We start from the raw sequence: 26313 nt of genomic DNA, 5'->3' as shown, positions 1-26313 counted from the left end.
GTGTTTCCTGAAACATCTAAAAACAAAGCAACAGAGCCTATGGCACTTCCACTTATGGTCCTATAGCTTAGGGAAATTAAAATCAAAAAGAGAGAGCCACCCCAAAGTTTGGGATGGCTCTGTTTACAAGAACCTCGTTTACGGTACAAATTCAATATCACAGAAAGCGAAAAATGGATAAAGAAGTTATGGTACTTACGTACAATGCAATATCACTCAGCAATGAAATCTATGTCATCAGGCCCGTAGCAGCAGAATGAGTGGATTCAGGTACGATGATTCTAAGTGAAATAAGTCACACAGAAAATGAAACATCATAAGATATCACTAGTACAAGGAATGTAAACTTGGCTACACAGGAACTGAATTACAAAACAGAACAGGGTCTCCAATGTAGAAGACCAACGTATGCTTGCTTAAGGGGAAAGGTGAGTTGGGGTGCTGCATAAAACCAGAGATAGAAATTAGCACAGATACCGTTCCATAAGCCAAATATGTAATAGACAAGAGCTACTCCTTGCTCAACGAAGTGGACTCAACACCCCATATTAAATGGCTAAGAATATACCTGACTAGTAAGAATCTTAAAACCTATGGATTTATATGTCTCTGAAAGAGAATCAAGCGTGTGTACTGCGGCATAAATGCAGCAGTGATAGGATTGGTGAGGTTCGGTGAGCAAATGCAGACCCTTTGAAGTCATATTGCATGGTACCCATTCCATGGGTCTCAACTCTCCAGGTTTAAGGGATTCTTCTTTCAGCTAAAACATGCATGTGGAACCCAGAGTATGATCCACCGTGTGATAGGGAAACTTGTTCAGATGTGTCTCAGTTTTCGTCCCCTGGTACTCAGGTGCAACATTTCAGACGTTTCACTAAGACTCTCCCCACTTGGAGAGTCAGTGCCTTTAACCTCCTGTTTGGCCCAGTTTGCAATTTCTGCGGAAAATGAACAGGAATAGGGAGAACCAATGAGAGACTAGCTGGAGGTGTCTGGATGGGCAAACTTAACTCTCATTTCCCACCAGGAAGAGGAATTAAGCAAAGGCTCAGCGTGCCATGCCGGAACCACACTAGGGCCTGAAGCATTCCTGCGGTGTTGCGGCCAGCTCACAAGAAAGCGAGTTGAAGAAAGGAGCTCAGGGGAACTGTAATTCACAAACCTGCAGAGTTATAAATGACAGCTATCGTCCAAAATTATATTGAAATTAGGCTCACAGGAGGACTTGAAAGAGGGGCAGAATTGCAGGAAACCGATTTCAGGAGGTAGACTAGAATTGCATTTGAAGCATAGGAAAAGAGGCAGAACGTCCACAATGATGCACTTGGCCAAAACGGGCGTATGCGTTTTTTCCTGAATATATTCAGGAAAAAACGCATACGCCCTTTTAGGCCAACAAAGCAAGCTTGCAAAAGAAATCTGCACTACAATGAAGTCTCGCTGCCCCCCGGTCAAAAGGGCCATCTGAAAAAAGTGTAAAATCCAGAAAGGCAGGACAGGCCATGGAGAACTTGGAGCCTTGTTATGCTGATGGGTGGGATGTAAATTGCCAACAGCCACACTGGAGAAGTGTATGGTGTTTCCTGAAACATATAAAAAAAAAAAGCAACAGAGCCTAGGGCACTTCCACTTATGGTCCTATAGCTTAGGGAAATTAAAATAAAAAAGACACAGCCACCCCAAAGTTTGGGACGGCTCTGTTTACAAGAACCTCGTTTACGGTACAAGTTGAATATCACAGAAATCAAAAAATGGATAAAGAAGTTGTGGTACTTACGTACAATGCAATATCACTCAGCAATGAAATCTATGTCATCAGGCCCGTAGCAGCATACTGAGTGGATTCAGTTACGATGATTCTAAGTGAAATAAATCACACAGAAAAAGAAACATCATAAGATATCACGAATACACGGAATGTAAACTTGGCTACACAGGAATTGAATTAAAAAACAGAACGGGGTCTCAAATGTAGAAAACCAACTTATGCTTGCTTAAGGGGAAAGGTGAGTTGGGGTGCTGCATAAAACCAGAGATTGAAATTAGCACAGATACCGTTCCATAAGCCAAATATGTAATAGACAAGAGCTACTCCTTGCTCAACGAAGTGGACACAACACCCCATATTAAACGCCTCAGAATACACCTGACTAGTAAGAATCTTAAAACCTATGGATTTATAGGTCTCCAAAAGAGAATCAAGCGTGTGTACAGTGGCATAAACGCAGCAGTGATAGGATTGGTGAGGTTCGGTGAGCAAATTCAGACCCGTTGAAGTCATAGTGCATGGTACCCATTCCATGGGTCTCAACTCTCCAGGTTTAAGGGATTCTTCCTTCAGCTAAAACATGCATGTGGAACCAGGAGTATGATCCACCGTGTGATCGGGAAACGTGTTCAAATGTGTCTCAGTTTTCGTCCCCTGGTACTCGGGTGCAACATTCCAGACGCTTTACTAACACTCTCCCCACTTGGAGAGTCAGTGCCTTTAACCTCCTGTTTGGCCCAGTTTGCAATTTCTGCGGAAAATGAACAGGAATAGGGAGAACCAATGAGAGACTAGCTGGAGGTGTCTGGACGGGCAAATTGAACTCTCATTTCCCACAAGGAAGAGAAATTAACCAAAGGCTCAGCGTGCCGTGCCGGAACCACACTAGGGCCTGAAGCAATCCTGCGGTGTTGCGGCCAGCTCACAAGAAAGCGAGTTGAAGAAAGGAGCTCAGGGACACTGTTATTCATAAACATGCAGAGTTGTACATGACAGCTATCGTCCAAAAATATATTGAAGTAAGGCTGCCAAAAGGACTTGAAAGCGGGGCAGAATTGCAGGAAACTGCTTTCAGGAGGTAGACTGGAATTGCATGTAAAGCATAGGAAAAGAGGCAGAACGTCCACAATGATGCACTTGGCCAAAAAGGGCGTATGCGTTTTTTCCTGAATATATTCAGGAAAAAATGCATACGCCCTTTTTGGCCAACCAAGCAAGCTTGCAAAGGAAATCTGCACTACATGAAGTCTCAGTTCCCCCTGGTCAAAAGGGTTATCTGAAAAAAGTGTAAAATCCAGAAAGGCTGGACAGGCCATGGAGAACTGGGAGCCTTGTTATGCTGATGGGCGGGATGTAAATTGCCAACAGCCACTCTGGAGAAGTGTATGGTGTTTTGTGAAACATCTAAAAAACAAAGCAACAGAGCCTAGGGCACTTCCACTTATGGTCCTATAGCTTAGGGAAATTAAAATCAAAAAGAAAGAGCCACCCCAAAGTTTGGGAAGGCTCTGTTTACAAGAACCTCGTTTACGGTACAAGTTCAACATCGCAGAAAGTGAAAAACGTATACAGAAGTTGTGGTACTTACGTACAATGCAGTATCACTCAGCAATGAAATCTATGTCATCAGGCCCGTAGCAGCATAACGAGTGGATTCAGGTATGATGATTCTAAGTGAAATAAGTCACACAGAAAAAGAAACATCATAAGATATCACTACTACACGGAATGTAAACTTGCCTACACAGGAACTGAATTACAAAACAGAACAGGGTCTTAAATTTAGAAAACCAACTACGCTTGCTTAACGGGAAAGGTGAGTTGGGGCGCTGCATAAAAGCAGAGATTGAAATGAGCACAGATACCGTTCCATAAGCCAAATATGTAATAGACAACAGCTACTCCTTGCACAACAAAATGGAGTCAACACCCCATATTAAACGCCTAAGAATATACCTGACTAGTAAGAATCTTAAAACCTATGAATTTATATGTCTCCGACACATTATCAAGCGTGTGTGGAGCGGCATAAACGCAGCAGTGATAGGATTGGTGATGTTTGGTGAGCAAATGCAGACCCTTTGAAGTCATATTGCATGGTACCCATTCCATGGATCTGAACTATCCAGGTTTAAGGGATTCTTCCTTCAGCTAAAACATGCATGTGAAACCCAGAGTATGATCCACCGTGTGATCGGGAAACGTGTTCAAATGTGTCTCAGTTTTCATCCCCTGGTACTCGGGTGCAACATTCCAGATGCTTTACTAACACTCTCCCCACTTGGAGAGTCAGTGCCTTTAACCTCCTGTTTGGCCCAGTTTGCAATTTCTGCGTAAGATGAACAGGAATAGGGAGAACAAATGAGAGACTAGCTGGAGGTGTCTGGACGGGCAAATTTAACTCTCATTTCCCACCAGGAAGAGGAATTAACCAAAGGCTCACTGTGCCATGCCGGAACCACACTACAGCCTGAAGCAATCCTGCGGTGTTGTGGCAAGCTCACAAGAAAGCGAGTTGAAGAAAGGAGCTCAGGGGCACTGTCATTCACAAACCTGCAGAGTTATACATGACAGCTATCGTCCAAAAATATATTGAAGTAAGGCTGCCAAGAGGACTTGAAAGCGGGGCAGAATTGCAGGAAACCGATTTCAGGAGGTAGACTGGAATTGCATTTAAAGCATAGGAAAAGAGACAGAACTTGGAAAATAATGTACTTGGCAAAAAAGGGCATATGTGTTTTATCCAGAGCTCTCATAACCGAGGGGAGGAGATTCCCAGCAGTCTCCAACTGCCACCTGAGGGCTCACATTGCCAAGGCAACGTGAGCAAGCCAGGCAGGATTTACCTCACAGCAGAGGTCCCACCTCACAGAAGGGTGAGAAACCCAGCCAACATCAGACTCTCACCAGAGGGCCCACATCACCAAGGGGATGGGAACCAGGCAGGAGTGTCTTCACACCAGTGGGGCCACATCATCCAAAGGTGAGGTACTCAGCACATGTGTCCTCAAACCAGAGGACCCACATCACCAAGGGCCTCGGAGTGAGGCAGGCAGGAGTAACCTCACAACACTGGGCCCATAGAATAAAAAAATGAGGAATCCAGCAGTTGGAACCTCCCAGCAGGCGGCCCAGAGCACCGAGGCTATGGGATCCAGGCCACAGTGAACTCACAGAAGAGGGCCCATGTCATGAAACTGAGTAACCCAGCCATTGGGACCTCAGAGCAGGAGGCCCACATCCCCATGGGGATGGAAATCTGGTAGGAGTGTCCTCGCACCCCTGAGAACGTATCAGAAAATTTTGGGCAACCAGCAGTTAGGGCCTGACGCCAGAGGACCCTCATCACCAAGGGAAGGAGGCTCCCAGCAGGCTCCAACTGCCACCAGAGGGCTGACGTCACCAAGGCGATGTGTGCCAACCAGGCACGAATGACCTCACAGCAGAGGGCCCACCTCAGAGAAGTGTGACGAACCCAGTCAGGATCAGACTTGCACCAGAGGGCCCACATCACCAAGGGGATGGGAACCAGGCAGGAGTGTCCTCACATGAGTAGGGCCACATCATCTAAAGATGAGGAACCCAGAACATGTGGCTTCAAACCATAGGACACCCATCACCAAGGGGCTGGGAGTGAGGCAGGCAGGAGGAGCCTCACAACAGAGGGCCCCAAAATAAGAAAGGTGAGGAATCCAGCAGTTGGAACCTCCCAGCAGGCGGCCCAGAGCACAGAGGCTAGGGGATCCAGGCCAGAGTGAACTAACACCAGACAGCCCCCATCATGAAACTGTGAGCAACCCAGACATTGGGACCACAGAGCAGAAGGCCCACATCCCCATGGTGTTGGGAACATGACAGGAGTGTCCTGGCATCACTGGGCTCACATCAGAAAACGTGGGGTGCTCAGAAGTTAGGGCCTGACGCTAGAGGGCACTCATCACCGAGGGGAGGAGGTTCCCAGCAGGCTCCAGCTGCCACCAGAAGGCCAACGTCACCAAGGCGATGTGTGCCAGCCCGGCAGGAGTGACCTCACAGCAGAAGGCCCACCTCACAGAAGGGTGAAGAACACAGCCAGGATCAGACTCTCACCAGAGGGCCCACATCACCAAGGGGATGGGAACCAGGCAGGAGTGTCCCCACACCAGTGGGACAACATCATCGAAAGGTGAGGATCCCAGCACATGTAGCCTCTAACCAGAGGAACCACATCACCAAGGGGTTCGGAATGAGGCTGGCAGGACCGGCCTCAAAACACAGGGTCCATAGAATATAAAAGTTGAGGAATCCAGCAGTTGGAACCTCCCAGCAGGCGGCCAAGAGCACAGAGGCTATGGGATCCTGGCCACAGTGAACTAACACCAGAGAACCCACATCATGAAATTGTGATCAACCCAGCCGTTGGAACCTCAGAGCAGAAGGCCCACATCCCCATGGAGATGGGAACCTAAGAGGAGTGCCCGAGCATCATTGGGCTCACTAAGAAAAGTTGGGGAGCCCAGCAGTTAGGGCCTGACGTCAGAGGGCCCTCATCACAGAGGTGAGGAGGCTCCCAGCAGGGTCCAAGTGCCACCAGAGGGCTCATGTCAACAAGGCGAGGTGAGCAAGCCAAGCAAGAGTTACCTGATAGTACAGGGCCCACCTCACAGATGGGTGAGGAACCCAGCCAGGATCAGACTCTCACCAGAGGGCCCACATCACAAAGGGGATGGGAACCAGTCAGGATTATCCTCACACCAGTGGGGCCTCATCATCTTAAGGTGAGGAACCCAGCACATGTGTCCTCAAACCAGAGGACCCACATCACCAAGGGCCTTGGAGTGAGGCAGGCAGGAGTAGCCTCACAACACAGGGCACATAATATAAAAAACGTGAGGATTCCAGCATTTAGACCTTCCAGCAGGCGGCCCAGAACACCGAGGCTATGGGATCCAGGCCACAGTGAACTCACAGCAGAGGGCCCACATCATAAAACTGTGAGCAACCCAGGCCTTGGGACCTCAGCACAGAAGGCCCACATCCCCATGGGAATGGGAACCTGGCTGGAGTGTCCTCGCACCACTGGGCGCACATCAGAAAAGGTGGGGAGCCCACCATTTAGGGCCTGAAGTCAGAGGGCCGTCATCACCGAGAGGAGGAGGCACCCTGCACGTTCAAACTGCCACCAGAGGGCTCACGTCTCCAAGGTGACGTGTGCCAGCCAGGCAGGAGTGACCTCACAGCAGAGGGCCTACCTCACAGAACGTTGAGGAACCCAGCCAGGATCAGACTCTCGCCAGAGGGCCCACCTCACCAAGGGGATGGGAACCAGGCAGGAGTGTCCTCACACGAGTGGGGCCACATCATTGAAAGGTGAGGAACGCAGCACATGTGGCCTCAAGCCATAGGAACCACATCACCAAGGGGTTCGGAATGAGGCAGGCAGGAGGAGCCTCACAACAGAGGGCACATAGAATAAAAAAGTTGAGGAATCCAGCAGTTGGAACCTCCCAGCAGGCGGCTCAGAGCACCGATGATAAGGGATCCTTGCCGGAGTGAACTCACAGCAGAGGGCCCACATCATGGTACTGTGAGCAAGCCAGCCATTTTGACCTCAGAGCAGAAGGCCCATATCCCCATGGGGATGGGAACCTGGCAAGAGTGTCCTCACTCACTTGGCGCACATCAGAAAATGTGGGGAGCCCAGCAGTTATGGCCTAAGGCAAGAGGGCCCTCATCACCGAGGGGAGGAGGATCCCAGCACACTGCAACTGCCACCAGAGGGCCCACGTCGCCAAGGTGACGTGTGCCAGACAGGCATGATTGACCTCACAGCAGAGGGCCCACCTCACAGAAGGGTGAGGAACCCAGCCAGGATCAGACTCTCACCTGAGGGCCCACATCAGCAAGGGGATGGGAACCAGTCAGGACTGTCTTCCCTCCAGTGGGGCCACATCATCGAAAGGTGCGGAACCCAGCACATGTGGCCTCAAATCAGAGGACACATATCACAAAGGGAATGGGAGTGAGGCAGGCAGGAGTAGCCTAAAAACAGAGGGCCCAAAGAATAAGAAAGGTGAGGAATCCAGCAGTTGGAACCTCCCAGCAGGCGGCCGAGAGCACAGAAGCTATGGGATGCAGGCAGGAGTGAACTAACAGCAGAGAGCCCACATCATGAAACTGTGAGCAACCCAGGCGTTGGGACCTCAGAGCAGAAGGCCCACATCCCAATGGGGATGTGAACCTGGCTGGAGTGTCCTCGCACCACTGGGCGCACATCACAAAATGTGGGGAGCCCAGCAGTTAGGGCCTGACGCCAGAGGGCCCTCATCACCGAGGGGAGGAGGCTCCCAGCAGGCTCCAAGTGCCACCAGAGGGCTCATGTCCACAAGGCGAGGTGAGCAAGCCAGGCAGGAGTGACCTCACAGCAGACGGCCCACCTCACAGATGGGTGAGGAACTCAGCCAGGATCAGACTCTCAACAGAGGGCCCACATCACCAAGGGGATGTGAACCAGGCAGGAGTCTCCTAAGACCATTGGTCCCACATCATCAAAAGGTGAGGAACAAAGCACGTGTGGCCTCATACCAGACGACACACATCACGAAGGGGCTGGGAGTGAGGCAGGCAGGAGAATCCTCACAACAGAGGGCCCAAAAAATTAAAAAAGTGAGGAATCCAGCAGTTGGAACCTCCCAGCAGGTGGCCAAGAGCACAGAGGCTATGGGATGCAGGCCTCTGTGAACTAACACCAGAGAGCCCACATCATGAAAATGTGAACAACACAGCCGTTGGGACCTCAGAGCAGAAGGCCCACATCCCCATGGAGATGGGATCCTAAGAGGAGTGCCAAAGCATCACTGGGCTCACTAAGAAAAGTTGGTGAGCCCAGCAGTTAGGGCCTGACGCAAGAGGGCCCTCATCACCGGGGGGAGGAGATTCCCAGCACGCTCCAACTGCCACCACATGGCTGACTTCACCAAGGCAATGTGTGCCAGCCATGCAGGAGTGACCTATCAGCAGAGGGTCTCCCTCACAGAAGGGTGAGGAACACAGCCAGGAACAGACTCTCACCAGGGGGTCCACATAACCACGTGGATGAGAACCAGGCAGGAGTGTCCTCACACTAGTGGGGCTACATCATCGAAAGGTGAGGAACCCAGCAAAGGTGGCCACAAACTAGAGGACCCACATCACCAAGGGGTTGAGAGTGAGGTAGGTGTCTGGATGGGCATATTTAACACTCATTTCCCACCAAGAAGAGGAATTAACCAAAGGCTCAGCGTGCCCTGCCAGAAGCAGATTAGGGCCAGAAGCAGTCTTGCGGGTTTGCGGCCAGCTCACAAGAAAGCGAGTTGAAGAAAGGAGCTCAGGGGCCCTGTAATTCACAAACCTGCAGAGTTATAAATGACAGATAACGTCCAAAAATATATTGAAGTAAGGCTGCCAAGAGGACTTGAAAGCGGGGCAGAATTTCAGGAAACCAATTTCAGGAGGTAGACTGGATTTGCATTTAAAGCATAGCAAAAGAGGCAGAACATCGACAATGATGCACTTGGCAAAAAAGGGCGTATGAGTTTGTTCCTGAATATATATAGGAAAAAACACATACGCACTTTTTGGCAAACCAAGCAAGCTTGCAATGGAAATCCAAACTACTATGAAGTGTCACTTCCCCCCGGTCTAAAGGGCCATCTGAGAAAAGTGTAAAATCCAGAAAGGCAAGACAGGCCATGGGGAAAAAGGAGCCTTGTTATGCTGATGGGCGGGATGTAAATTGCCAACAGCCACTCTGGAGAAGTGTATGGTGTTTCCTGAAACATCTAAAAAACAAAGCAACAGAGCCTAGGGCACTTCCACTTATGGTCCTATAGCTTAGGGAAATTAAAATCAAAAAGACACAGCCACCCCAAAGTTTGGAACGGCTCTGTTTACAAGAACCTCGTTTACGGTACAAGTTCAAAATCGCAGAAAGTGAAAAATGGATAAAGAAGTTGTGGTACTTACATAGAATGCAATATCACTCAGCAATGAAATCTATCACATGAGGCCTGTAGCAGCATAATGAGTGGATTCAGGTACGATGATTCTAAGTGAAATAAGTCACACAGAAAAAGAAACATCAGAAGATATCACTAATACAGGGAATGTAACCTTGGCTACACAGGAACCGAAGTACAAAACAGAACAGTGGCTCAAATGTAGAAAACCAACTTATGCTTGCTTAAGGGGAAAGGTGAGTTTGGGCGGTGCATGAAACCAGAGATTGAAATTAGCACAAATACCGTTCCATAAGCCAAATATGTAATAGACAAGAACTACTCCTTGCTCAACGAAGTGGACACAACAACCCATATTAAACGCCTAAGAATATACCTGACTAGTAAGAATCTTGAAACCTATGGATTTATATGTCTCCAAAGAGAATCAAGCGTGTGTACAGCGGCATAAACGCAGCAGTGATAGGATTGGTGAGGTTCGGTGAGCAAATGCAGACCGTTTGAAGTCATATTGCATGGTACCCATTCCATGGGTCTCAACTCTCCAGGTTTAAGGGATACTTACTTCAGCTAAAACATGCATGTGGAACCTAGCGTATGATCCGCCGTGTGATCAGGAAACGTGTTCAAATGTGTCTCAGTTTTTGTCCCCAGGTACTCAGGTGCAACATTCCAGACGCTTTACTAACACTCGCCCCACTTGGAGAGTCAGTGCCTTTAAACTCCTGTTTTGCCCAGTTTGCAATTTCTGCGGAAGATGAACAGGAATAGGGAGAACCAATGAGAGACTAGCTGGAGGTGGCTGGATGGGCAAATTTAACTCTCCTTTCCCACCAGGAAGAGGAATGAACCAAAGGCTCAGCGTGCCGTGCCAGAACCACACTAGGGCCTGAAGCAATCCTGCGGTGTTGCGGCCAGCTCACAAGAAAGCGAGTTGAAGAAAGGAGCTCAGGGGCACTGTAATTCACAATCCTGCAGAGTTATAAATGACAGCTATCGTCCAACAATATATTAAAGTAAGGCTGCCAAGAGGACTTGAAAGCGGGGAAGAATTGCAGGAAACCGATTTCAGGAGGTAGACTGGAATTGCATGTAATGCATAGGAAAAGAGGCAGAACGTCCACAATGATGGACTTGGCCAAAAAGGGCGTATGCGTTTATTCCTGAATATATTCAGGAAAAAACGCCTACGCCCTTTTTGGCCAAAGAGCAAGCTTGCAAAGGAAATCTGCACTACAATGAAGTCTCACTTCCCCCTGGTCAAAAGGTCCATCTGAAAAAAAGTGTAATATCCAGAAAGGCAGGACAGGCCATGGAGAACTGGGAGCCTTGTTATGCTGATGGCCGGCAGGTAATTTGCTAACAGCCACTCTGGAGAAGTGTATGGTGTTTCCTGAAACATCTAAAAACAAAGCAACAGAGCCTATGGCACTTCCACTTATGGTCCTATAGCTTAGGGAAATTAAAATCAAAAAGAGAGAGCCACCCCAAAGTTTGGGATGGCTCTGTTTACAAGAACCTCGTTTACGGTACAAATTCAATATCACAGAAAGCGAAAAATGGATAAAGAAGTTATGGTACTTACGTACAATGCAATATCACTCAGCAATGAAATCTATGTCATCAGGCCCGTAGCAGCAGAATGAGTGGATTCAGGTACGATGATTCTAAGTGAAATAAGTCACACAGAAAATGAAACATCATAAGATATCACTAGTACAAGGAATGTAAACTTGGCTACACAGGAACTGAATTACAAAACAGAACAGGGTCTCCAATGTAGAAGACCAACGTATGCTTGCTTAAGGGGAAAGGTGAGTTGGGGTGCTGCATAAAACCAGAGATAGAAATTAGCACAGATACCGTTCCATAAGCCAAATATGTAATAGACAAGAGCTACTCCTTGCTCAACGAAGTGGACTCAGCACCCCATATTAAATGGCTAAGAATATACCTGAGTAGTAAGAATCTTAAAACCTATGGATTTATATGTCTCTGAAAGAGAATCAAGCGTGTGTACTGCGGCATAAATGCAGCAGTGATAGGATTGGTGAGGTTCGGTGAGCAAATGCAGACCCTTTGAAGTCATATTGCATGGTACCCATTCCATGGGTCTCAACTCTCCAGGTTTAAGGGATTCTTCCTTCAGCTAAAACATGCATGTGGAACCCAGAGTATGATCCACCGTGTGATAGGGAAACTTGTTCAAATGTGTCTCAGTTTTCGTCCCCTGGTACTCAGGTGCAACATTTCAGACGTTTCACTAACACTCTCCCCACTTGGAGAGTCAGTGCCTTTAACCTCCTGTTTGGCCCAGTTTGCAATTTCTGCGGAAAATGAACAGGAATAGGGAGAACCAATGAGAGACTAGCTGGAGGTGTCTGGACGGGCAAACTTAACTCTCATTTCCCACCAGGAAGAGGAATTAAGCAAAGGCTCAGCGTGCCATGCCGGAACCACACTAGGGCCTGAAGCAATCCTGCGGTTTTGCGGCCAGCTCACAAGAAAGCGAGTTGAAGAAAGGAGCTCAGGGGAACTGTAATTCACAAACCTGCAGAGTTATAAATGACAGCTATCGTCCAAAATTATATTGAAGTTAGGCTCACAGGAGGACTTGAAAGAGGGGCAGTATTGCAGGAAACCGATTTCAGGAGGTAGACTAGAATTGCATTTGAAGCATAGGAAAAGAGGCAGAACGTCCACAATGATGCACTTGGCCAAAAGGGCGTATGCGTTTCTTCCTTGGCCAACCAAGCAAGCTTGCAAAGGAAATCTGCACTACAATGAAGTCTCACTTCCTGACGGTCAAAAGGGCCATCTGAAAAAGTTGTAAAATCCAGAAAGGCAGGATAGGCCATGGAGAACTGGGCGCCATGCTATGCTGATGGGTGGGATGTAAATTACCAACAGCCACTCTGGAGAAGAGTATGGTGTTTCTTGAAACATCTAAAAAACAAAGCAACACAGCTTAGGGCACTTCCACTTATGGTCCTATAGCTTAGGGAAATTAAAATCAAAAAGACACAGCCAACCCAAAGTTTGGGACAGCTCTGTTTACAAGAACCTCATTTACGGTACAAGTTCAATATCGCAGAAAGCGAAAAACGGATAAAGAAGTTGTGGTACTTACATACAATGCAGTATCAATCAGCAATGAAATATATGTTATCAGGCTGTAGCAGCATAACTAGTGGATTTAGGTACGATGATTCTAAGTGAAATAAGTCACACAGAAAAAGAAACATTATAAGATATCACTACTACACGGAATGTAAACTTGGCTACACAGGAACTGAATTCCAAAACAGAACAGGGTCTCAAATGTAGAAAACCAACTTACGCTTGCTTAAGGGGAAAGGTGAGTTGGGGTGCTGTGTAAAACCATAGATTGAAATGAGCACAGATACCATTACATAAACCAAATATGTAAGAGACAAGAGCTACTCCTTGCTCAACGAAGTGGACTCAACACCCCATATTAAACGCCTAAGAATATAGCTGACTAGTAAAAATCTTAAAACCTATGGATTTATATGTCTCCGAAAGAGAATCAATCGTGTCTACAGTGGCATAAGTGCAGCAGTTATAGGATTGGTGAGGTTCGGTGAGCAAATGCAGACGCTTTGAAGTCATATTCCATGGTACACATTCCATGGGTCTCAACTCTCCAGGTTTAAGGGATTCTTCCTTCAGCTAAAACATGCATGTGGAACCCAGAGTATGATCCACCGTGTGATCGGGAAACGTGTTCAAATGTGTCTCAGTTTTCGTGCCCTGGTACTTGGATGCAACGTTCCAGACGCAGTACTAACAGTATCACCACTTGGAGAGTCAGGGTCTTTAACCTCCTGTTTGGCCCAGTTTGCAATTTCTGCGGAAGATGAACAGGAATAGGGAGAACCAATGAGCGACTAGCTGGAGGTGTCTGGACGGGCAAATTTAACTCTCATTTCCCACCAGGAAGAGGAATTAACCAAAGGCTCAGCGTGCCATGCCGGAAAAACACTAGGGCCTGAAGCAATCCTGCGGTGTTGCGGCGTGCTCACAAGAAAGCGAGTTGAAGAAAGGAGCTCAGGGGCACTGTAATTCCCAAACCTGCAGAGTTATAAATGACAGGTATCGTCCTAAAATATATTGAAGTAAGGCTGCCAAGAGGACTTGAAAGCGGGGCAGAATTGCAGGAAACCGATTTCACGAGGTAGACTGGAATTGCATTTAAAGCATAGGAAAAGAGGCAGAACGTCCACAATGATGCACTTGGGCAAAAAGGGCGTATGCGTTTTTTCCTGAATACATTCAGGAAAACACACATACGCCCTTTTTGGCCAACCAAGCAAGCTTGCCAATGAAATCTGCACTACAATGAAGTCTCACTTCCCCCCGGTCAAAAGGGCCATCTGAAAAAACTGTAAAATCCAGAAAGGCAGGACAGGCCATGGAGAACTGGGAGCCTTGTTATGCTGATGGGCAGGATGGAAATTGCCAAAAGCCAATCTGGAGAACTGTATGGTGTTTCCTGAAAAATCTAAAAAACAAAGCAACAGAGCCTAAGGCACTTCCTCTTATGGTCCTATAGCTTAGGGAAATTAAAATCAAAAAGACACAACCACCCCAAACTTTGGGATGGCTCTGTTTACAAGAACCTCGTTTACGGTACAAGTTCAATATCACAGAAAGCGAAAAATGGATAAAGAAGTTGTGGTACTTACGTACAATGCAATATCACTCAGCAATGAAATCTATGTCATCAGGCCCGTAGCAGCATAATGAGTGGATTCAGGTACGATGATTCTAAGTGAAATAAGTCACACAGAAAAAGAAACATCATAAGATATCACTACTACACAGAATGTAAACTTGGCTACACAGGAACTGAATTACAAAACAGAACAGGGTCTCAAATGTAGAAAACCAACTTATGCTTGCTTAAGGAGAAAGGTGAGTTTGGGCGGTGCATGAAACCAGAGATTGAAATTGGCACAGATACCGTTCCATAAGCCAAATATGTAATAGACAAGAGCTACTCCTTGCTCAATGAAGTGGACTCAAGACGCCACATTAAACGCCTAGGAATATACCTGACTAGTAAGAATCTTAAAACCTATGGATTTATATGTCTCAGAAAGACAATCAAGCATGTGTACAGCGGCATAAACACAGCAGTGATAGGATCGGTGAGGTTCGGTGACCAAATGCAGACCCTTTGAAGTCATATTGCATGCTACCCATTCCATGTGTCTCAACTCTTCAGGTTTAAGGGATTCTTCCTTCAGCAAAAACATGCATGTGGAACCCAGAGTATGATCCACCGTGTGATTGGGAAACGTGTTCAAATGTGTCTCAGTTTTCGTCCCCTGGTACTCATGTGCAATATTCCAGATGTGTTACTAACACTCCCCCACATGGAAAGTCAGTGCCTTTAACCTACTGTTTGGCCCAGTTTGCAATTTCTGCGGAAGATGAACAGGAATAGGGAGAACCAATGAGAGACTAGCTGGAGGTGTCTGGACGGGCAAATTTAACTCTCATTTCCCACCAGGAAGAGGAATTAACCAAAGGCTCAACATGCCATGGAGGAACCACACTAGGGCCTGAAGCAATCCTGCAGTGTTGTGGCCAGCTCACAGAAAAGCGAGTTGAAGAAAGGAGCTCAGGGGCACTGTCATTCACAAACCTGCAGAGTTATAATTGACAGATATCGTCCAAAAATATATTGAAGTGAAGCTGCCAAGCGGACTTGAAAGCGGGGCAGAATTGCAGGAAACCGATTTCACGAGGTAGACTGGAATTGCATGTAAAGCATAGGAAAAGAGGCAGAACTTCCACAATGATGCACTTGGCCAAAAAGTGCGTATGCGTTTTTTCCTGAATATATTCAGGAAAAAACGCATACGCCCTTTTTGGCCAACCAGGCAGGCTTGCAAAGGAAATCTGCACTACAATGAAGTCTCACTGCCCCCCGGTCAAAAGGGCCATCTGAAAAAAGTGTAAAATCCAGAAAGGCAGGACAGGCCACGGAGAACTGGGAGCCTTGTTATGCTGATGGGCGGAATGTAAATTGCCAACAGCCACTCTGGAGAAGTGTATGGTGTTTCCTGAAACATCTAAAAAACAAAGCAACAGAGCCTAGGGCACTTCCACTTATGGTCCTATAGCTTAGGGAAATTTAAATCAAAAAGACACAGCCACCCCAAAGTTTGGGACGGCTCTGTTTACAATAACCTCGTTTACGGTACAAGTTCAATATCACAGAAAGCGAAAAATGGATAAAGAAGTTGTGGTACTTACGTACAATGCAATATCACTCAGCAGTGAAATCTATGTCATCAGGACCGTAGCAGCATAATGAGTGGATTCAGATACGATGATTCTAAGTGACATAAGTCACACAGAAAAAGAAACATCATAAGATATCACTAATACACGGAATGTAACCTTGGCTACACAGGAACTGAATTACAAAAAAAACAGGGTCTCAAATGTAGAAAACCAACGTATGCTTGCTTAAGGGGAAAGGTGAGTTGGGGTGCTGCAAAAAAACAGAGATTGAAATTAGCACAGATACCGTTCCATAAGCCAAATATGTAATAGACAAGAGCTACTCCTTGCTCAACGAAGTGGACTCAACACCCCATATTAAACACTTAAGAATATACTGACTAGTAAGTATCTTAAAACCTATGGATTGATATGTCTGCGAAAGAGAATCAAGCGTGTGGACAGAGGCAAAAACGCAGCAGTGATAGGATTGGTGAGGTTCGGTGAGCAAATGCAGACCATTTGAAGTCATATTGCATGGTACTCATTCCATGAGTCTCAACTCTCCAGGTTTAAGGGATTCTTCCTTCAGCTAAAACATGCATGTGGAACCCAGAGTATGATCCACCGTGTGATAGGGAAACTTGTTCAAATGTGTCTCAGTTTTCGTCCCCTGGTACTCAGGTGCAACATTTCAGACATTTCACTAACATTCTCCCCACTTGGAGAGTCAGTGCCTTTAACCTCCTGTTTGGCCCAGTTTGCAATTTCTGCGGAAAATGAACAGGAATAGGGAGAACCAATGAGAGACTAGCTGGAGGTGTCTGGACGGGCAAACTTAACTCTCATTTCCCACCAGGAAGAGGAATTAAGCAAAGGCTCAGCGTGCCATGCCAGAACCACACTAGGGCCTGAAGCAATGCTGCGGTGTAGCGGCCAGCTCACAAGAAAGCGAGTTGAAGAAAGGAGCTCAGGGGAACTGTAATTCACAAACCTGCAGAGTTATAAATGACAGCTATCGTCCAAAATTATATTGAAATGAGGCTCACAGGAGGACTTGAAAGAGGGGCAGAATTGCAGGCAACCGATTTCAGGAGGTAGACTAGAATTGCATTTGAAGCATAGGAAAAGAGGCAGAACGTCCACAATGATGCACTTGGCCAAAAGGGCGTATGCGTTTCTTCCTTGGCCAACCAAGCAAGCTTGCAAAGGAAATCTGCACTACAATGAAGTCTCGCTGCCCCCCGGTCAAAAGGGCCATCTGAAAAAAGTGTAAAATCCAGAAAGGCAGGACAGGCCATGGAGAACTTGGAGCCTTGTTATGCTGATGGGCGGGATGTAAATTGCCAACAGCCACTCTGGAGAAGTGTATGGTGTTTCCTGAAACATCTAAAAAACAAAGCAACAGAGCCTAGGGCACTTCCACTTATGGTCCTATAGCTTAGGGAAATTCAAATCAAAAAGACACAGCCACCCCAAAGTTTGGGACGGCTCTGTTTACAAGAACCTCGTTTATGGTACAAGTTGAATATCGCAGAAATCGAAAAATGGATAAAGAAGTTGTGGTACTTACGTCCAATGCAATATCACTCAGCAATGAAATCTATGTCATCAGGCCCGTAGCAGCAAAATGAGTGGATTCAGGTACGATGATTCTAAGTGAAATAAGTCACACAGAAAAAGTAACATCATAAGATATCACTACTACACGGAATGTAAACTTGGCTACACAGGAACTGAATTACAAAACAGGACAGGGTCTCAAATGTAGAAAACCAACTTATGCTTGCTTAAGGGGAAAGGTGAGTTGGGGTGCTGCATAAAACCAGAGATTGAAATTAGCACAGATACCGTTCCATAAGCCAAATACGTAATAGACAAGAGCTACTCCTTGCTCAACGAAGTAGACTCAACACCCCATATTAAACGCCTAAGAATATACCTGACTAGTAAGAATCTTAAAACCTATGGATTTATATGTCTACGAAAGAGAATCAAGCGTTTGTACAGTGGCATAAACGCAGCAGTGATAGGATTGGTGAGGTTTGGTGAGCAAATGCAGACCCTTTGAAGTCATATTGCATGGTACCCATTCCATGGGTCTCAACTCTCCAGGTTTAAGGGATTCTTCCTTCGGCTAAAACATGCATGTGGAACCCAGAGTATGATCCACCATGTGACCGGGAAACGTGTTCAAATGTGTCTCAGTTTTCGTCCCCTGGTACTCGGGTACAACATTCCAGACGCTTTACTAACACTCTCCCCACTTGGAGAGTCAGTGCTTTTAACCTTCTGTTTGGCCCAGTTTGCATTTTCGGCGTAAGATGAACAGGAATAGGGAGAACCAATGAGAGACTAGCTGGAGGTGTCTGGACGGGCAAATTTAACTCTCATTTCCCATAAGGAAGACGAATTAACCAAAGGCTCAGCGTGCCGTGCCGGAACCACACTAGGGCCTGAAGCAATCCTGTGGTGTTGCGGCCAGCTCACAAGAAAGCGAGTTGAAGAAAGGATCTCAGGGGCACTGTCATTCACAAACCTGCATAGTTATAAATGACAGCTATCGTCCAAAAATATATTGAAGTAAGGTTGCCAAGAGGACTTAAAGGCGGGGCAGAATTGCAGGAAACCGATTTCAGGAGGTAGACAGGAATTGCATGTAAAGCATAGGAAAAGAGTCAGAACGTCCACAATGATGCACTTGGCCAAAAAGGGCGTATGCGTTTTTTTCCTGAATATATTCAGGAAAAAACTCATACGCCCTTTTTGGCCAACCAAGCAAGCTTGCAATGGAAATCTTCGCTGCAATGAAGTCTCACTGCCCCCTGGTCAAAAGGGCCATCTGAAAAAACTGTAAAATCCAGAAATGCAGGACAGGCCATGGAGAACTGGGAGCATTGTTATGCTGATGGGTGGGATGTAAATTGCCAACAGCCACTCTGGAGAAGTGTATGGTGTTTCCTGAAACATCTAAAAAACAAAGCAACAGAGCCTAGGGCACTTCCACTTATGGTCCTATAGCTTAGGGAAATTAAAATCAGAAAGACACAGCCACCCCAATGTTTGGGCCGGCTCTGTTTACAAGAACCTCGTTTACGGTACAAGTTCAATATCACAGAAAGCGAAAAATGGATAAAGAAGTTGTGGTACTTACGTACAATGCAATATCACTCAGCAATGAAATCTATGTCATCAGGCTCGTAGCAGCATAATGAGTGGATTCAGGTACGATGATTCTAAGTGAAATAAGTCACACAGAAAAAGAAACATCATAAGATATCACTACTACACGGAATGTAAACTGGGTTACAAAGGAACTGAATTACAAAAGAGAACAGGGTCTCAAATGTAGAAAACCAACTTATGCTTGCTTAAGGGGAAAGGTGAGTTGGGGTGCTGCATAAAACCAGAGATTGAAATTAGCACAGATACCATTCCATAAGCCAAATATGTAATAGACAAGAGCTACTGCTTGCTCAACGAAGTGGATTGAACACCCCATATTAAAGGTCTAGGAATATACCTGACTAGTAAGAATCTTAAAACCTATGGATTTATATGTCTCCGAAAGTGAATCAAGAGTGTGTACAGCGGCATAAATGCAGCAGTGATAGGATTGGTGAGGATCGGTGAGCAAATGCAGACCCTTTGAAGTCATATTGCATGATTCCCATTCCATGGGTCTCAACTCTCCAGGTTTAAGGGATTCTTCCTTCAGCTAAAACACGCATGTGGAAACCAGAGCATGATCCACTGTGTGATCGGGAAACGTGTTCAAATGTGTCTCAGTTTTCGTCCCCTGGTACTCGGGTACAACATTCCAGACGCTTTACTAACACTCTCCCCACTTGGAGAGTCAGTGCCTTTAACCTGCTGTTTGGCCCAGTGTGCAATTTCTGCAGAAAATGAACAGGAATAGGGAGAACCCATGAGAGACTAGCTGGAGGTGTCTGGACGGGCAAATTTAACTCTCATTTCCCACCCGGAAGAGGAATTAACCAAAGGCTCTGTGTACCTTGCCGGAACCACACTAGGTCCTGAAGCAATCCTGCGGTATTGTGGCCAGCTCACAAGAAAGCGAGTTGAAGAAAGGAGCTCAGGGGCACTGTAATTCACAAACCTGCAGAATTATAAATGACAGCCATCGTCCAAAAATATATTGAAGTAAGGCTGCCAAGAGGATTGAAAGCAAGGTAGAATTGCAGGAAACCGATTTCAGGAGGTAGACTGGAATTGCATGTAAAGCATAAGAAAAGAGGCAGAACGTCCACAATGATGCACTTGGCCAAAAAGGGCGTATGCGTTTTTTACTGAATATATTCACGAAAAAACGCATATGCCCTTTTTGGCCAACCAAGCAAGCTTGCAAAGGAAATCTGCACTACAATGAAGTCTCACTGCCCCCCGGTCAAAAGAGCCATCTGAAAAAAGTGTAAAATCCAGAAAGGCAGGACAGGCCATGAAGAACTGGGAGCCTTGTTATGCTGATGGGAGGGATGTAAATTGCCAACAGCCACTCTGGAGAAGTGTATGGTGTTTCCTGAAACATCTGAAAAACAAAGCAACAGAGCCTAGGGCACTTCCACTTATGGTCCTATAGCTTAGGGAAATTAAAATAAAAAAGACACAGCCACCCCAAAGTTTGGGACGGCTCTGTTTACAAGAACCTCGTTTACGGTACATGTTCAATATCACAGAAAGTGAAAATTGGATAAAGAAGTTGTAGTACTTACGTACAATGCAATATCACTCAGCAATGAAATCTATGTCATCAGGCCCGTAGCAGCATAATGAGTAGTTTCAGGTACGATGATTCTAAGTGAAATAAGTCACACAGAAAAAGAAACATCATAAGATATCACTACTACACGGAATGTAATCTTGGCTACACAGGAACTGAATTACAAAACAGAACAGGGTCTCAAATGTAGAAAACCAACTTATGCTTGCTTAAGGGGAAAGGTGAGTTAGGGTGCTGCATAAAACCAGAGATTGAAATTAACACAGATATCGTTCCATAAGCCAAATATGTAATAGACAAGAGCTACTGCTTGCTCAACGAAGTGGACTGAACACCCCATATTAAACGCCTAAGAATATACCTGACTACTAAGAATCTTAAAACCTATGGATTTATATGTCTCCGAAAGAGAATCAAGCATGTGTACAGCGGCATAAACGCAGCAGTGATAGGATTGGTGAGGTTCGGTGAGCAAATGCAGAACCTTTGAAGTCATATTGCATGGTACCCATTCCATGGGTCTCAACTCTCCAGGTTTAAGGGATTCTTCCTTCAGCTAAAACATGCATGTGGAACCCAGAGTATGATCCACCATGTGATCGGGAAACGTGTTCAAATGTGTCTCAGTTTTCGTCCCCTGGTACTCGGGTGCAACATTCCAGACGCTTTACTAACGCTCTCCCCACTTGGAGAGTCAGTGCCTTTAACCTCCTGTTTGGCCCAGTTTGCAGTTTCTGTGGAAAATGAACAGGAATAGGGAGAACCAATGAAGACTACCTGGAGGTGTCTGGACGGGCAAATTTAACTCTCATTTCCCACCAGGAAGAGGAATTAACCAAAGGCTCAGCGTGCCATGCCGGAACAACACTAGGGCCTGAGGCAATCCTGCAGTGTTGCGGCCAGCTCACAAGAAAGCGAGTTGAAGAAAGGATCTCAGGAGCACTGTCATTCACAAACCTACAGAGTTATAAATGACAGCTATCGTCCAAGAATATATTGAAGTAAGGCTGCCAAGAGGACTTGAAAGCGGGGCAGAATTGCAGGAAACCGATTTCAAGAGGTAGACTGGATTTGCATGTAAAGCATAGGAAAAGAGGCAAAACGTCCACAATGATGCACTTGGCCAAAAAGGGCGTATGCGTTTTTTCCTGAATATATTCAGGAAAAAACGCATACGCCCTTTTTGGCCAAACAAGCAAGCTTGTAAAGGAAATCTGCAGTGCAATGAAGTCTCACTGCTCCCTGGTCAAAAGGGCCATCTGAAAAAACTGTAAAATCCAGAAAGGCAGGACTGTGCATGTAGATCTGGGAGCCTTGTTATGCTGATGGGTGGGATAAAAATTGCCAACAGCCACTCTGGAGAAGTGTATGGTGTTTCCTGAAACATCTAAAAAACAAAGCAACAGAGCCTAGGGCACTTCCACTTATGGTCCTATAGCTTAGGGAAATTCAAATCAAAAAGACACAGCCACCCCAAAGTTTGGGCCGGCTCTGTTTACAAGAACCTCGTGTACGGTACCAGTTCAATATCACAGAAAGCGAAAAATGGATAAAGAAGTTGTGGTACTTACGTACAATGCAATATCACTCAGCAATGAAATCTATGTCATCAGGCCCGTAGCAGCATAATGAGTGGATTCAGGTACAATGATTCTAAGTGAAATAAGTCACACAGAAAAAGAAACATCATAAGATATCACTACTACATGGAATGTAAACTTCGCTACACAGGAACTGAATTACAAAACAGAACAGGGTCTCAAATGTAGAAAACCTACCTATGCTTGTTTAAGGGGAAAGGGGAGTTAGGGTGCGGCATAAAACCAGAGATTGAAATTAGTACAGATACCGTTCCATAAGCCAAATATGTAATAGACAAGAGCTACTCCATGCTCAACGAAGTGGACTCAACACCCCATATTAAACGCCTAAGAATATACCTGACTAGTAATTATCTTAAAACCTATGGATTTATATGTCTCCGAAAGAGAATCAAGCATGTATACAGCGGCATAAATGCTGCAGTGATAGGATTGGTGAGGTTCGGTGAGCAAATGCAGACCCTTTGAAGTCATATTGCATGGTACCCATTCCATGGGTCTCAACTCTCCAGGTTTAAGGGATTCTTCCTTCAGCTAAAACATGCATGTGGAACCCAGAGTATGATACACCATGCGATCGGGAAACGTGTTCAAATGTGTCTCAGTTTTCGTCCCCTGGTACTCGGGTGCAACATTCAAGACGCTTTACTAACACTCTCCCCACTTGGAGAGTCAGTGCCTTTAACCTCCTGTTTGGCCCAGTTTGCAATTTCTGTGGAAGATGAACAGGAATAGGGAGAACCCATGAGAGACTTGGTGGAGGTGTCTGGACGGGCAAAATTAACTCTCATTGCCCACCAGGAGGAGGAATTAACCAAAGGCTCAGCATACCATGCCGGAACCACACTAGGGCCTGAAGCAATCTTGCGGTGTTGCGGCCAGCTCACAAGAAAGCGAGTTGAAGAAAGGAGCTCAGGGGCACTGTCATTCACAAACCTGCAGAGTTATAAATGACAGCTATTGTCCAAAAATATATTGAAGTAAGGCTGCCAAGAGGACTTGAAAGCGGGGCAGAATTACAGGAAACCGATTTCAGGAGGTAGGCTGATATTGCATGTAAAGCATAGGAAAAGAGGCAGAACGTCCACAATGATGCACTTGGCCAAAAAGGGCGTATGTTTTTTTTCCTGAATATATTCAGGAAAAAACGCATACGCACTTTTTGGCCAACCAAGCAAGCTTGCAAAGGAAATCTGCACTACAATGAATTCTCACTGCCCCCCGGTCAAATGGGCCATCTGACAAAAGTGTAAAATCCAGAAAGGCAGGACAGGCCATGGAGAACTGGGAGCCTTGTTATGCTGATGGGCGGGATGTAAATTGCCAACAGCCACTCTGGAGTAGTGTACGGTGTTTCCTGAAACATCTAAAAAACAAAGCAACAGAGCCTAGGGAAATTCCACTTATGGTCCTATAGCATAGGAAAATTAAAATCAATAACACACAGCCACCCCAAGGTTTGGGACGGCTCTGTTTACAAGAACCTTGTTTACAGTACAAGTTCAATATCACAGAAAGCGAAAAATGGATAAAGAAGTTGTGGTACTTACGTACAATGCAATATCACTCAGCAATGAAATCTATGTCATCAGGCCCATAGCAGCACAATGAGTGAATTCAGGTACGATGATTCTAAGTGAAATAAGTCACACAGAAAAAGAAACATCATAAGATATAACTACTACACGGAATGTAAATTGGCTACACAGGAACTGAATTACAAAACAGAACAGGGTCTCAAATGTAGAAAACCAACTTATGCTTGCTTAAGGGGAAAGGTGAGTTGGGGTGCTGCATAAAACCAGAGATTGAAATTAGCACAGATACCGTTCCATAAGCCAAATATGTAATAGACAAGAGCTACTCCTTGCTCAACGAAGTGGACTCAACACCCCATATTAAACGCCTAACAATATACCTGATTAGTAAGAATCTTAAAACCTATGGATTTATATGTCTCCGAAAGAGAATCAAGCGTGTGTACAGCGGCATAAACGCAGCAGTGATAGGATTGGTGAGGTTCGGTGAGCAAATGCAGACCCTTTGAAGTCATATTGCATGGTACCCATTCCATGGGTCTCAACTCTCCAGGTTTAAGGGATTCTTGCTTCAGCTAATACACGCATGTGGAACCCAGAGTATGATCCACCGTGTGATCGGGAAACGTGTTCAAATGTGTCTCAGTTTTTCGTTCCCTGGTACTCGGGTGCGACATTCCAGACGCTTTACTAACACTCTCCCCTCTTAGAGAGTCAGTGCCTTTAACATCCTGTTTGTCCAAGTTTGCATTTTCTGTGGAAAATGAACAGGAATAGGGAGAACCAATGAAGACTAGCTGGAGGTGTCTGGACGGGCAAATTTAACTCTCATTTCCCACCAGGAAGAGGAATTATCCAAAGGCTCAACGTGCCATGCCAGAACAACATTAGGGCCTGAAGCAATCCTGCAGTGTTGCGGCCAGCTCACAAGAAAGCGAGTTGAAGAAAGCATCTCAGGGGCACTGTCATTCACAAACCTGCAGAGTTATAAATGACAGCTATCATCCAAGAATATATTGAACTAAGGCTGCCAAGAGGACTTGAAAGTGGGGCAGAATTGCAGGAAACCGATTTCAAGAGGTAGACTGGATTTGCATGTAAAGCATAGGAAAAGAGGCAGAACGTCCACAATGATGCACTTGGCTAAAAAGTGCATATGCGTGTTTTCCTGAATATATTCAGGAAAAAACGCATACGCCCTTTTTGGCCAAACAAGCAAGCTTGTAAAGGAAATGTGCTCTGCAATGAAGTCTCACTGCCCCCCGGTCAAAGGGCCATCTGAAAAAACTGTAAAATCCAGAAAGGCAGGACAGGCCATTTAGAACTGGGAGCCTTGTTATGCTGATGGGTAGGATATAAATTGCCAACAGCCTCTCTGGAGAAGTGTATGGTGTTTCCTGAAACATCTAAAAAACAAAGCAACAGAGCCAAGTGCACTTCCACTTATGGTCCTATAGCTTAGGGAAATTAAAATCAAAAAGACACAGCCACCCCAAAGTTTGGGCCGGCTCTGTTTACAAGAACCTCGTGTAGGGTACCAGTTCAATATCGCAGAAACCGGAAAATGGATAAAGAAGTTGTGGTATTTACGTACAATGCAGTATCACTCAGCAATGAAATCTATGTCTTCAGGCCCGTAGCAGCATAATGAGTGTCTTCAGGTTCGATGATTCTAAGTGAAATAAGTCACACAGAAAAAGAAACATCATAAGATATCACTACTACATGGAATGTAAACTTGGCTACACAGGAACTGAATTACAAAACAGAACAGGGTCTCAAATGTAGAAAACCAACTTATGCTTGCTTCAGGGGAAAGGTGATTTGGGGTGCTGCATAAAACCAGAGATTGAAATTAGCACAGATACCGTTCCATAAGCCAAATATATAATAGACAAGAGCTACTCCTTGCTCAACGAAATGGACTCAACACCCCATATTAAAGGCCTAAGAATATACCTGACTAGTAAGAATCTTAAAACCTACGGATTTATATGTCTCCGAAAGAGAATCAAGCGTGTGTACAGCGGCATAAAGGCAGCAGTGATACGATTGGTGAGGTTCGGTGAGCAAATGTAGACCCTTTGAAGTCATATTGCATGGTACCCATTCCATGGGTCCCAACTCTCCAGGTTTAAGGGATTCTTCCTTCAGCTAAAACATGCATGTGGAAACCAGAGTATGATCCACTGTGTGATCGGGAAACGTGTTCAAATGTGTCTGGTTTCGTCCCCTGGTACTCGGATGCAACATTCAAGATGCTTTACTAACACTCTCCCCACTTGGAGAGTCAGTGCCTTTAACCTCCTGTTTGGCCCAGTTTCCAATTTCTGTGGAAAATGAACAGGAATAGGGAGAAACCATGAGCGACTAGGTGGAGGTGTCTGGACGGGCAAATTTAACTCTCATTGCCCACCAGGAGGAGGAA

At 45.8% G+C, this 26313-nt stretch overlaps 1 long non-coding RNA gene across 2 annotated transcripts in view; it reads right to left on the bottom strand.

Moving 5' to 3' along the window:
- Positions 1–26313, bottom strand: part of LOC125964364 (uncharacterized) — a 180490-nt gene that overhangs the window by 105893 nt on the left and 48284 nt on the right. Inside the window, exon 1 of one of the 2 annotated variants that reach the window (XR_007477335.1) lies at positions 12874–12889. The exons of the other annotated variant lie outside the window; for it this stretch is intronic. This is a non-coding gene — a long non-coding RNA (uncharacterized LOC125964364). Of the gene's footprint in view, positions 1–12873; positions 12890–26313 lie in introns of those variants that run through there. 2 annotated transcript variants of the gene reach the window in all.

The sequence above is a fragment of the Orcinus orca genome, chromosome 1 (genome assembly GCF_937001465.1).
Source record: "Orcinus orca chromosome 1, mOrcOrc1.1, whole genome shotgun sequence".
NCBI lineage: Eukaryota > Metazoa > Chordata > Mammalia > Artiodactyla > Delphinidae > Orcinus > Orcinus orca.
The sequence above is the reverse complement of the archived record's forward strand: the minus strand, read 5'-3'. Positions and strand labels throughout refer to the sequence as shown.